The sequence below is a fragment of the Glycine max genome, chromosome 11 (assembly GCF_000004515.6).
Source record: "Glycine max cultivar Williams 82 chromosome 11, Glycine_max_v4.0, whole genome shotgun sequence".
Classification (NCBI taxonomy): domain Eukaryota; kingdom Viridiplantae; phylum Streptophyta; class Magnoliopsida; order Fabales; family Fabaceae; genus Glycine; species Glycine max.
In genome coordinates this window covers 2,358,152-2,372,167 of record NC_038247.2, presented here as the reverse complement: position 1 = coordinate 2,372,167, position 14,016 = coordinate 2,358,152, and the positions used below count along the sequence as shown (strand labels likewise).

At 31.9% G+C, this 14,016-nt stretch overlaps 1 pseudogene; it reads left to right on the top strand.

Annotated features, from left to right (window-relative positions):
* Nucleotides 1-3,633: 3,633 nt before the first annotated feature.
* LOC100808419 (chaperone protein dnaJ 13-like) lies at nt 3,634-12,536 on the top strand (annotated as a pseudogene).
* The last annotated feature ends 1,480 nt before the right edge of the window (nt 12,537-14,016 follow it).

The window sequence follows — 14,016 nt, the reverse complement described above, 5'->3', positions numbered from 1 at the left end:
CCATTAATATTCCTGTTGAACACAATCTGACGCAATCGGAAGAAGAACAACCTCGCTGAGTAAAGGGCTTCTTCTTGGAACACCCACAGACTAAGTAAGAGCTCCAACGCTATAGGACAAATGGTCCAAGCCACCACAGGGCCAACACTGTCTGGTAGCTTGCAAGTGGAACATGGCCACAGCCACCACGTGCAACCCCATTTTCCGTTACCACCGCCAGCTTCAAAGTTCAAACCAATGAAAAGTTATATAATTTTAAGTAGAAGAAGAGAATTCCATGTCCATTTTGGTGATGTTTTCTGATTTTAGAATCTTTTTCAGGCCTAGCTTCATTCCAAAGAGCATAACCTTAGCTTAGCATGTGATGTGGGTGAAGGCTGGTTGCTCTGTTTTGGCTTAGAGAGATTTTTTTGTTGTCCAAAACTTGTTATATACAACTTTGCATTTGGGTGTGGAAAAAACAAACATGTACATATATATGCGTTCACCAAAAAATAAAGTACGTATATCTGTAAGTCTAAGGTTGGGTGTATGACAATTTATTTTTTACAGGAACAGTGTAAAATTAAATTATATTTGATAGTATATATTTAAATTAATTTTTATATATCAACATAAAATTTGTTTATATTGTAAAATTGTCTATGAAGAAAGATACTTATGCAAAACCCAAAAAAAATCTTCATTATTATAAAAAAAAATATTTATCCGAAAGCATCCATTCTGATGATTCTTTTAGTATTATTTTTTTTATACATTTAAATATTTAATTCACAAGCAAACACGTGATGTCAAATAATACTATCATATATTTTGTTTATAGATCTTACATCAAAATTGTTGAGTTCTATAGACGTTGATTTAATTTTGATAAAGACAATTGAATTTAAATGCACCTTCGTATATAATTTGTAAATTAAGAATTGTAAACTATTATGACTTTCTGCTTAACGATAAATTGATCATATAATTCACATTCAAAAATAGAAGCTTTGCGTAGTTGAAAGAACACGTGGAATGATCTATGCTTTTTAATGAGATATTATGTTTCATTAACTCCAATCATCTGTTTTGCATTATACTACGAGGGACCAAAAAAAGTTTTTAAAGCTAAAATGGAATGAAAACTTTGAGGAGAAATTCTGAATTTAACGGATTTTGCAATTTTAAAATGGATATTTAATCTATCCACAAAAGAAGAGTTGGTGTATAATGATGTGGTGTCTGGTCTATAGAGAAGGAGAAAATTTGTCCGACTGGGGCCATTGCAGAAATTTCCTCGAACTTTCCTCGAGTGTAAAGACGAAACTTTGTCGCTTTGTTTACAAATAACATCGTGCCAAGCGGTCATGGAAAGAACCACTTTTAGAAATAACAAAAAGTTTTTCTTCAAAAATCCTTTTGTCTAGAAAATTCATTTTTAATGGAAAGTATTGAAGGAAAACTGAAAAAATACTATAATTTTCCTTCAAAAATCCCACCTTTGGAAAATTTATTTGGGTAACCTTTTTAATCTGTTTTGCTATGTGCATCTGATCACTTTAAGATTTGGATTTTTTGGGTAACCTTTTAATTTCATAAGTTATGTTTTTTAAAATGTTGTACGCTTTTTACTATGACTTTGTTGATATATGTCGTTATTGTTTTTTTTTTCCTTGCAGTTTCATATTTGGAATCCACACATGGACTTCGAGTTGCTTTTACAATTGGTGGCATGTAAAAGGTGTCTGGATTTATTTTAACTAAAGATTTTGGTGGATGTAATTTATGAATAGTTGAGTGATTTTCTTTTGGCCTAGTTATTTTGAAGGTGAATCATTTTACTGGAGCTAAATTATAACTTCAGGTTTAATAACTGGTAATTAAAATTAAGGTATGTGAAAGAATATAAATATAATATATAAGTGATAGATTGTTTGGATACATAGAAGATTAGAAGTGATAGACTCTTTCTTCTTTTTGTTCTCCTCAATAATCGCTTATATGAACTTTTTGGGTTTGATACTAAAGTAGTGAGAAACTTGAGAGAATGTGCTTCTTGATTATCCAAAAGTTGAGTTCATATTGTGATTGTAAATTGGTTATTTTTAGGAGGAAAGTAGCAAGTGGGAAGGAAACATATTGTGTGTTAGTTTCATTAAAGTGTTTCTAGAAAATCTCGCTGAGTTAATAACTATTTGCTAATAAAATATTGTGTTAAATATAATAGGTGTGTATTATTTTTGTGTATATAATTATCTCTTTTTTTTCTCTCATTAAAACTGTAATGGAATAGTTTATTTCTAATATATGGGATCACTTCACAAAACTTCCTGAAAATGAAGACAGAAATATAATTGCAGCATGTAATTATTGTGGTAAAAAATATTTATGTGGTACTAATTGTCATATTATCTCTAATTTAGTTAACCACTCGAAATTATGTTATGAATTTTTACATGCTATCCTTAATCACCCAAACCAAGATGTTAATGAAGTTGAAGATGTTTAGCTTTTTTAAGGACAATGTATAAACTTAGAAGATTTCATTTAATTAAAAACAGAAACCCAATGACTTGTGCAATATGACTATTGCATCAACAACACTGTTATTTGTTAAGTGAATAAAGAAGTTGAGGTTTTGGTCTTATAGAAGGAAGACTTTCCACTATGAAAGTGAAAGCTGAAACTAGATGTTGCGTGAAGCCGTGAAGATGCAAATTGACCATTATTGTTAAAATGTAAAATGTAATTATTATTATGCATGTAATAGCCCATGGGAGTAATACATTGCTAGGCTCAATATTCGGTACTTTAAAACTTTTCTAAGTTTTAGAGATTCAGTTTGTATCTGAACATTATTTACTCATCGTGTCATGTATTGGTTTATTTTTAGCTGATTTTTTAACGTCATTTAATTTCAATTAAAGAGACCAATACAAAATTTTATGGACATTAAAAAAAAATTGAATGATAAAATTTGACTTCACAATATGAGTCTAATCCAAATGAATAAATTAATTGGAAATTAAAAAAATAGGGTTATTTTTCTTATACCCAACAAATTTATTCTACAATCATCATATTTTAAAAAAATTTAACTTTATCTGACAACTTTTAAAAAATTAGCATAACGCTCTAACCAATTAAGTTAATAAGTCAATTATGTTAAAAAAATAATTATGTAAACTTATATGTAAAATATTATTAAATCAAAATTAATTATCATAAAATTTATTATATAAACTTATATGTGTATTAAATATACATTAAAAATTTTAATGTTATATATAATGATGTTAATCATATATGGATTGATCTTATGGATAGACTATACTAATAAAAGAAAAAGAAGGAAAGAATAAGAAGAAATAAAAAATGATAAAATTGATTTTTTTTTAAAATAGGTTGGATGTAAAAGAAATTTGTTGGATGAAAAAGAATCATCCAAAAAATTAAATCCAAAATGTCTTGGTCCAATATTGACTCAACCCGACTGGATCCAACCGGCCCACCCGTAACCCGCTTAAACGGAAGACAAAGAAGGTTGGAGTTGGACCTAAATTTTAACTTATCGAACTGGTCTGAATCCGACCCGAATCCCACCCAGAAGTGTTGACCTTCAAAGACTAGTTTATACCGTCAGCGATTGATGTTTGATGATTTGGACCACCCATTGACGTAAGCGAAAAACCTCTTAAACGTTAAACCCTTTCCTTTCCAAACACTGGAATCTCCTTCTCTGCAAAACCCTAACCTCTCGGGGTTCCAAAATTTCCACAACGAGGCACCGCAATGGATGAACCGAACGAAGCACAAGACCACCGAGAACTCTACGCACTCTTGAACTTGTCTCCAGAAGCTTCCGATGAAGAAATTCGCAGAGCGTATCGTCAATGGGCGCAAGTCTATCATCCCGATAAATACCAAGCTCCTCACGTATTCTTCTTTCCCTGTCTCTGTGCTAATTCGGTAATTCATTTTCGTTTGCAATTTCTTCATTCGTTTTGTTTTCTTCTATTACCAGATGAAGGATATTGCTACGGAGAACTTTCAGCGAATATGCGAAGCGTATGAGATTCTCTCAGATCCAAACAAAAGGCAAATATATGATATCTACGGCATGGAAGGTTGACCTCTGGTTTGGAACTTGGTCCAAAGCTTAATGGAGCTGAAGAGATCAAGGCAGAGCTCGAGAGATTGAAGAGGATGAAGGAACGGGAGAAAGTGGCGGCGCATTTTCAATCCTCCGGTACAATTCTGGCCAATATGTCTTTGCCACGCTATCTAAATGGAAATGGCCTACTCAGAGGGTATCGCTCCGTTCATCATATTTTTTTGCTTATTTATATCAATATGAATGTGGTTGTTGAACAACGCTGGAGTTAACAGTCCAATTTGGAAAATGAAATGCTTATTTTATTTTTTAATCATATATTGCCAAAGCCTACAGCAGAATACCTTGTTATAGTAATGGTTTTAATGATGTTGAAGCTCAATGTTAATGTAAGCAATGGTGGACAGAAACTGGAATGTACTGGAATTATTTTCTTAACTTTTTACACAAACACTTTCTGAGTCCTGACAGTGAAATGTTAGTTGCATGATGCAATTTATGTGTTTAGCTACTCTTTGTTTTTTTGTCTGATTGTTTGTGTATTTTATTACGTTTATGAGTATCAGAATGGCTATGACAAGTGAAATCCAGTCTCAGTTATCAAAGCACAATGCTGTTACGATTGGAGGTAATTTAGCAGTGAATGGAGATGAAGGTGGTGGAGCTGCTACTGCTGTGTTTAGGCATCAACTTTCAGAAGTTTCGTCAGTAGAGGTTGTGGCCTCGGCTGGTCTGCGTGCACTAATCGGGGTGCAAACAACTCGGTGGGTAATTTTGTATTCTGTAAATCAAATTGAACATACTCTTTTGCCTGTTTTAGCAATCCTTTTAATGTTTCTTGTGCTTCATATTCCAGCAATCTATCATCACACTCAGCTGCAACAATGGGAATAGCAATGTCTCTGAAAGATGGTTCATTGAATCTTTCAAATTTATGGACCCGCCAACTGTCAGAAACAGCAAGTGGACATGTATGCTACACTCTGTAGTCTCTACCTCAAATTTTTCTTTCTCTTCAATAATACAATAACTAGTGCACATGGATGCAAGCTTGGGATGGAGTAGACAGTATGACAGGGAACTGAGATGAATAGCTGTACATATATGGATCAGCTAGTCAAGTATTAAAATAAGATTTACATAATGTCAGCTTTGAAATCACTTGCTTTTTCATTATGTGAGTGATTTGTTGATATCAAAATAGTTGGCTACTGTGTCTTACATTCTTTTAGAAAAGCAAGATCTATGTCATATAAGCAACTAATCTATCATCATTTGATTTTGCAAAACCTAAGGGAACAGAGGAATGATTTGTCTGTTACTGGTGGGGACATATGGCATATATTTTGAACTTGTAGTAGAGATTCATCAACAAGCTGTGTATTTGGTACTTATAGACATCCAAATCCCTAATGTAGTGTTGTGCTAGAAATAGAATTTAGCCGTAATTAACCAAATCACATGGGCAATCTAAGCAGGAACCATTTTACAGCTCAGAATTGGTGAATTGGGCTTTTTGTTATTTTCAGATTTATGTTACAGCTTTTCATCTGTGTTACAGATAGAGCTTACTTTGGGACCACATTCATCTGTAACTGTTGGGTGGCAAAAGAAAGAGCGGAGAAGGTCGGCCTCTGGAGAAGTGAAGGTTCTTCTATGTTTTCTGAATAAAAATATTGTTTTCCCCTGTATTATCCATCTTTCTAAGCCCAAAAAATTAGAAAAAATATAATAGATCTTGCATTCCTGCCTTTCAAATAATGCTAATTTTTATAGGACAATATAGATTCATCTTTACTAATACTGAATTAACTCTTTCTCAACTCCTTTAGTTTGGCACAGGTTCTTTTGAGACATCAGTTCATTATACTCATCGTTTTTCTCCTAAATCTCTTGGTTGCATTGTGGGAAGAGTTGGGAGGTATATAAAATCTTATTAGATGTAAATTTAGTTTGGGCATCATTTTTCAGTTTCTGGTTGCTCAAATGTTCAGTGTCATCTGATATTCTTGGCAAAGGTTTTTGTAGGTTCAAATCTTGACTCAACCCAACTCTTTGTTGATTATTTCCGTGTTTGTTTCTTCACTGTCTTAAGGAATGTCTTTTCATAAAAAAATGAATTATTGCCATAGCTTTCAATGAATTATTTGAGAATTTATTTTAGCTTGTAGCTTATATATCAAATTAACAAAACAGCATTCTTGCAGACTTATTCAATCTATATTGTATCCTTTCTTGCTTGAGTATAAATTTTATTGATTGGAAGAGTGTTAGTTGTAGTTACATGTCAGACACGACTAGTAATTGTAAAGCTTTGTTGTGGACTCATTTCTGTGTGTCTCTGCTAAATGAGAATTAAGTTCTTCTAAATTCTTATTTTAGTGTGTAACTAATACAGATTGTTTTGTTTGTAGGATTATATAACTTAGTAATATTATGTTGTGATGGATTATTTAACTTATTGATGCTATTAAAACTAGAAGAGTAGAGGAAAACCAAAGAAAACTTTAGGAGAAACCAAAAAAAGATCTTAATCTAAATATGTCTGTTGAATTTTTGGATTATGATAGGCCTCAATGATGTTGGTTGATCCATCATGCCAACCCCGCGTTGCAGGAAAAGGCTTGGTTGTTCTATTGATGCTATATTGTGTCTTTCTTACTTGTTCAAAACTTGGGGATTAGTTCTGATTTCTGAGTAGATGCTTGTTTCAGCTCCCTTTAGCACTGGATAATGAATGAAGTTGCTCAGCCCTATAGTGATAGCATCTCTTTTATTGTTTTCTGTGTTTGGGATCTATTTTCTTGTCAGGCAATGGGATCCTACATGTATGCTCAAAGAAGAAATTTTTAAAATCATCATTAGAATTGAATTGTAAGGGGGAAAAGATTAGGACCAAGTTAGTGCTGTTACAGTTGGATGTTAGTTTTGAAGCAAGGGCAGTATTAATATGGATTTTCATTATTGATTCCAAATTATTTCATGTAAAATTGAATCAATATACCTTTTCGTGCATATTAAATGGTGAGTGGAATCTCTTTTAATGCTAATTTTAACTGATCCTATAATATTTTATGACTGCTAATGTTGATTATGCGTGATCACTAGTATAATTATCAGCCAGATATTTTAGCTACCCATTGCTAGTCAATGTTTTAATTTGTCTGTGTGCTATCTGTTTTGACATTAAGCCATTTGTTCTTGTAGTTCTTCCCTTGAGGTTGAAGTTGGTGGTGGGAGGAAGTTATCCAAATTCAGCTCGGTACGCTGGTTGTATATAATAGGAATTCAGGTAATGTAGTTAACAATTTCTTATTTGCCTCCATGTTTATATCATTTGTATCTTTTTTTCTCTCCCTTTTTTCTGTGATCAAATCAAATAATGTGGTTTAGGCTTTAGGGGATGAAAGCGTATATTAACTACTGCTATATAAAATCAATTTGGTATTTGACAACTATTTTGATCCTAAGTAGATTTATATCACACAACAATTTGTGTGTGTGTGTGTGTACACAAACAAAACCTAAATGTAAAAACATATTCATAATCAATGATTAAAACTTAAAGCTTCATAACCAAAGCAGCAAACACATCAAATTATCAATTACAACAAAGGCATCAAATCAAACAAATTTAAGCCTCCAAGGCTTAGAGGCTAGAGCAACTAAATATTTAAGTGAGAGAAATGCTAGGAACTCACTCTCTGATACACTCTTTTGAGCACACCTTTTCTTATTGGATGAAATTTATTGAAAATATTTTTTTTTGTAGGTACCACATGCATTTTAATGATTCTCTCTCATGTTTTTACTAAATTTTAACCAATAAAAAAGAGTGTGTTAGGAGGAGCATGTTAGAGAGTATGTTACTAGCACTCCTCTTCAATTAAAATCAAATTTCTTCAGCTTCAGCTGCAAAGTCAGCTATCTCATCCTCATGACTTTCATTGCATACACTAGATATCACACAAGAGCAACTGTACCAGCCACCAGTCCACCACTTCTATTCTAGGTCTCCTACCTCTAAGGGAAAAAGGAAAGCAGGTACAAGAAGAGAATAAGATGGTGATGAAAGTGAACAGGCGAAAAAGCACTTAGCAAAAATTTCATATATATATATATATATATATATATATATATATATATATATTCATTGCAATATTATTTACATGCAAGAGTAAATGCAAAATGGAATTTCATTACAATAAGTACTATACACGAACCTAAACATTTTAATATACCACTTCACAATAGATGTGCAGTTTTCAGCAAAACCATAAATAGTAAAGTAAACTTTTTAAATATAAAGTAAACTCTAAATAGTAAAGCGTTTTTTTCCCTGCTTGTTCATTATCTGTTGTATAAGCTGTTTGACATTCTTTTTAACTTTTCAGGGTATTTCCTGGAAATTTGAACTCTATCGTGGGGGTCAGAAGTTAATTATTCCTGTAAGGACACTCTTGGTTCCTTACATGTCTGATAGATACTAGATAAAATTTTGTGCTTTGACCTTTATTTAGATATACTATGTAAGATGGTTCATTTATGTTCTCGGTTGTGAAGATGCTCGGAAGATCTGTGCTAGAAGTACGTATTTGCCTTATTAGACTTGATAAGCGACAAACATGCACCATGTTTCATAAGATTGTTTTGGAGAAATAATCACATTCTCCGCAAGTTCTCTCAGAAAGCTGACAAGAATATGCAATTATTTTTCTAAAATGAACTGAACCAAACATGCACTTACATTCACCCTATGTGCCTATGGGTGCTATAGACAACCCCTTTTATTAATTAACATCTATATAAGTTTATTCTGTTAAAAAGTCATGTTTTTTTTGTTATTGGTTCTATTACTTGGCTTTGTTCTTTAAATGCCTTTGTGATATTTGGTATCATAATTAACATGAGAAAGCATGCTGAGCAACTATTTAGATATTATATCTATTATTAAAAACAAGTAATATTCCAATTTAACTTGCTTTGTTTTACTTCTTTTGTAACAGAATTAGCTTTTACTTGCAGATTTTGCTGACAAGGAATCTGAACCCCATGTTTGCTACTGGAGCATTTGTCGTTCCTGCATCTCTTTACTTTGTTCTAAAGGTGAATTCAAATAAAATTTACATCAATAACCAATTTCTTTTTATCTCAGTGCTCTCTGCCAGTTATCTTTGTGCAGACTGAAGACCTATAACCATAGATATATACATTTAGTTTATTGTTAGTATGCCAGTTAAGAGGAAAGCATTTTGTTGTGGTAATTTGTTATCCTCTGAATCTAAATAATGCTAGCTCATTTGGATTCCTTAGTCTCCCCTTGTGCCGAAGGGAGTATGATTTCAAATGAGCTATCATTATACAGTAGGAGTTATAAGTGCAAATTCTACTTAGTTTTGTAATGAACATTTGGAATAAATGTTATTTCTCAACATATTGTGCAGTGGTTAATGTTATAAAGTTTGGTTATTTATTGAGTTTTGTTTTGAAAACAAAACTATAATAGTACAATGGTTGCCAGGGGTGTTAGTCGGGAATAACATAATGTGTCAATATCCCCTGTTCTAGTTCACTTGGTTGTCAACTATTTTTTCTTCTACTGCATTACCAAACTGCAATGTTGGGCAAGAAAAGTTTTTAAAGCCATGTTTTCTTTGGGTGATGTTTTTCTGTATAATTTTCTTCTGATTTGAACCTTGTTTTATGCTCAACAATGCAGAGCATGTGGATAAGCAGGACAAAATTTATTGAAAATAAAGAAAATACTTTCTAAAACTTTTCATTTGTGAATTCACTCATGTAAGTTTTAGCATTAGTTACAAGACTTTGATCTCCACTTACCACTTTTTATTACCAAATATTTCTGATGCAGAAAAACTATAGGACTGAATTAAGATAATCATTTATCTTTCAGCTAAATGTGACAGAGGTGGTTTTGTTTATTGAACAGTTTGACGATATTTTCCTCATCCTTTCTCAAAATATTTGTGTTGCTTGTTTGCAGAAACTTTTTATTAAACCTTATTACCTTAGAAGGAATAAGCAGAAGGCTCTGGAGGAGGAGGAGAAAACTTCTGCTCAGGTATGGTTGATTAATGTGCTTAAAGCCGTGGCATTGACTTCTATTATTCCTGGAAATTGTTGTTGTTTCTTGTTAGCAAACTATTAGCCTCCTCATGTCAAACTTCTTATAATTTATTCACTGTGTGATAGGTATCATCATATGTGCTCTTTTAACAATTTAAGATCTGCTTTTTGTCAATGTGTGGCACACTTTTGTTTGATTGTATGAGGGCTCCACAACCCACTCCCTCCCAAATATCCAAGTTCCAGCCAATGGTTCAACTTGAAACTGTCCATTGTGATGTCTAAGGCTTGTTTTGTTTAACCATTGATTTTGAATGTGTTGAGAATTATCAAATTTGATTGTTATGTGGATTCGTAGATGGTTGCAACTTTCAATTATCATCCAGTTACTCCTTTGTGAAAAGTGCATCAGCTATTAATATTTAGGCAGTGTTTGGCATGACATTGTCATTTAAAATACCTTGAAATCCTGCATTTCTCTATTGTCCCTTGCCTGCCATATTACTAGGGATCTAACATCATGGTTGTGTTAAATTTCCAAGTATGCTCCAAATAAGGCGTATATAGTTGGATAACAAATATATTTACTATTGATCACTAGTTTATGCACTTTTGAGATTTGGAAATCCTTAGTATTTTTCAATCGTCATATAAACTTAGGGCCTTGAGTTCCATATATTTCATAGTTCATTCCCAAATATGTTGCACTAATCCAAAATACCTGGGAATTAGGATTCTAGTTCACCAAGTGCCTCCTTTTAGTTCTCAGTAGTGATTTTCAAATATCAGATACAGAATCAGTTTGTTCCATGTCACGATCCCCCCCTCATTTCCTCTGGTATGAATGCCCATATTTAATATAGTTCCAATTCATAGGAGATTGTCTTGGGAAGGACATATCTAGATTTCTAATCTTTTGAAGTCCCTTGAATATCCTGGTTAATCTCTCCTCCCCTGGGGAAAATATTTGTGCAGGTTAAGGAAGCAAGGGCTGCAGCAGAGAAAGCTCAGAAATTACAACAAACTGTGGCTAATAGGAAAAGAAACAAGCAATTAGAAACAGGTGGACTGGTTATTATGAGAGCACTTTATGGAAATCAGAGAATTGTGAACAACTTAAAGTCATCAAGTGAAACAAGTTTTGAATCAACGTCAGAAGTCATTGATGTTACAATACCTTTGAATTTTCTAGTTAATGATTCTGGCCAACTCAAGGTATGCCTCCTCCTTTCTTTTTACTATGCATGCTCTCACAAAAGTTTTCTAGTTAGCTACACGGTCTAAGTGTAACATTTTTTTTTCTGCCTACTTATCCAGATGAATAAAAAATTGCAGTAACTATGGGATAAAGATAAAATGCAGCATGCTTCTTTGGTCAGATAGTAATAGAAACTAAAAGACAGGGCGATATTTTTCTGTTTAATGGGATTGGAACCAAATTTCTGAACCTTGAGTTTTACATCAAAGAGACTCAGGTTCAAGAGAAGAACACAGAATTAAGAGAAAGAGAGACGAGGGAGAAGAAAATCAGAGAAAATTCTATTATTTTATTAATCCCAAAGAACATTATTCAATATACAATGGTATTTATAGCTCACTCTCCTCTTTACTCCCAAACTATCAAACAGACCTCTCTAAACTGGGCTTCCCAGTAATCAGTCACCTGTTAAGAGTGTTCAAAAGAATTTGTTGCTAGCATTTCTCCTTTGAAATATGCATGGTTTACTTGTCGGGATGGTGTATTTATTTTATTTGATGATGAATGTCCTATTTGTTGATGCAGCTTCATGAAGGTGTAAAAAAATCAGGCATCATGGGTTTCTGTGATCCATATCCTGGAAGTCCTAAAGAGTTGTATGTAGAGTACGTTTATGCTGGCAATCAATACAAGGTATTACCAGTTGCTTATTATGATTCAAAATTGTTATAAACCTCTCGCATCTGGTTTATCTAAGGGCTACTTAAAATGTTGAAGCAGGTTTGGGCTGGGGATTATGAAGAATTACAGATCCCTCAGGGCAGCCACAGGATATAAAGGGATTATTATTAACACATCAATATACACCATTGTAACCTCTTGCAGTTTTGCCTGGTTTATACGCTTGAGGTACAACATTTTATCCTGTCATATGGAATTAGAGGAGGAACCTTTTACGATTTTGGGCCATTGGTACCGTCACTTATTTTTTAAATCTTTTATTTTTGTCATAATTTTTATACCCCCAAAATGTATGAAATAAGGACATTTTAGGAGGCGATTATAGTATTTTGCCGAGTTGCGTCTCTTTCTCTAAACTATTTAACTCGGCTGCTGGATCCCAATTTTTGTTAGTCATACTCCTTTTATTGTTGATTCATTTTGCCCATTCACATAAATTCTCTCTCGAGGGAATAGCCAACAGCTGTAGGAGTTTTGATATCATGTTTGCACTATTAATGACAATAACATCGGGGGATAAAATTGAGCGCCGAAACATGTTTATGTTACTCTTGTACCTGCGATTCTGCGAAGGTGGTGATTATCTTTCTAGAACAGGTTTACACGTTTAAAATAATATAAAAAATATATTTATGATTTTTATATAATGTTTTATTTTACAAAAATAAGTTTTTAGAATTTTTTATATATTTTAATTTTGAATTCTTATTTTTTTGTTACAAAATCTAATACCTTTCTTGTTTCTAATTATAAGACAGTTAACTAATTTATGTTTATTAAGATAATTAGTTAATTTAATTATTAACATTAAATTTGTCTATAATTATTATATTTTTAAAAAATTATTCTTAACTTTTTAGTAACCTGTTCATCTTTTCCGATCTTAATAAGAGAGTCCGATCTTAATAAGAGAGAAAAAGAGACAATTTAAGGCCTTTTAGCTAACATAATTAATGCACAAGGTAATTTAAATGAAGCCTGATAAAAATGGATAATTTTATTTTAAAATTATATCTTATAAAATGGGACGAGCACGGAAGGAGAATTATTTTATTTAATTTTGAATTCTTATTTTTTTATTACAAAATTTAATAGTTTTGTTTGAAAGTCAATAATTTTAAAAGTTTAGAAACAAAAGTATAAATAATGTAATAAATAAAATTGATAATAAGATATTAAAGGAAAAATTAAAATAAGAATTTTTATTAAAGTATTATTGATGAAAATGAACTAAAGATATAGACTAAATGTAGTAAAATGGTAATTCTCTCCTCCAATAGAAAGTCTATCACGTAATTTCACCGTGGCGTTCTCTGTACCTTCGTTCTTGGCTTCTTGCACAAATCCGACTACGAGTTTATATATTTTCAAGTTTACATCGGACCTTACAATTTTCAAAGCAAACGTTTAGTGGGGATCTCTTAAACTAAATTTACTGTGTATTTTTATTAATTTCTAAACATAAATTTCGGATTAGACATTCCACAGAAATTTACAATCGAAAATTTTGTAATGTCATTAGAATCAGAAAGTATAGACATAAAAACTTTTTTTTATTGATTAATAATAAATAAAAATTGCTAATTTTATATTTATTTTGTCTTAAATATATTTTTAGTTAATGTAATTTAATGCTTTTTGTCAATTTTGTCTTAATAATTTTTTTGTTTTAATTCTTGAAAAATGTATTTATTTTATTTTTCGTCCTTAAAACACTTTGATAAAGCTTTGAATAGGAAAAAAATGTTTTGAACAATAAAAAAATATTATTTAAAATGCTTTAAGGATGAAAAATAAAACAAACACATTTAATAAGAAATAAAACAAAAAAAAAATTGCAGGGATGAAAACAAAAAAAACTAAATTATAAGGACACAAAACATATTTAATTTAT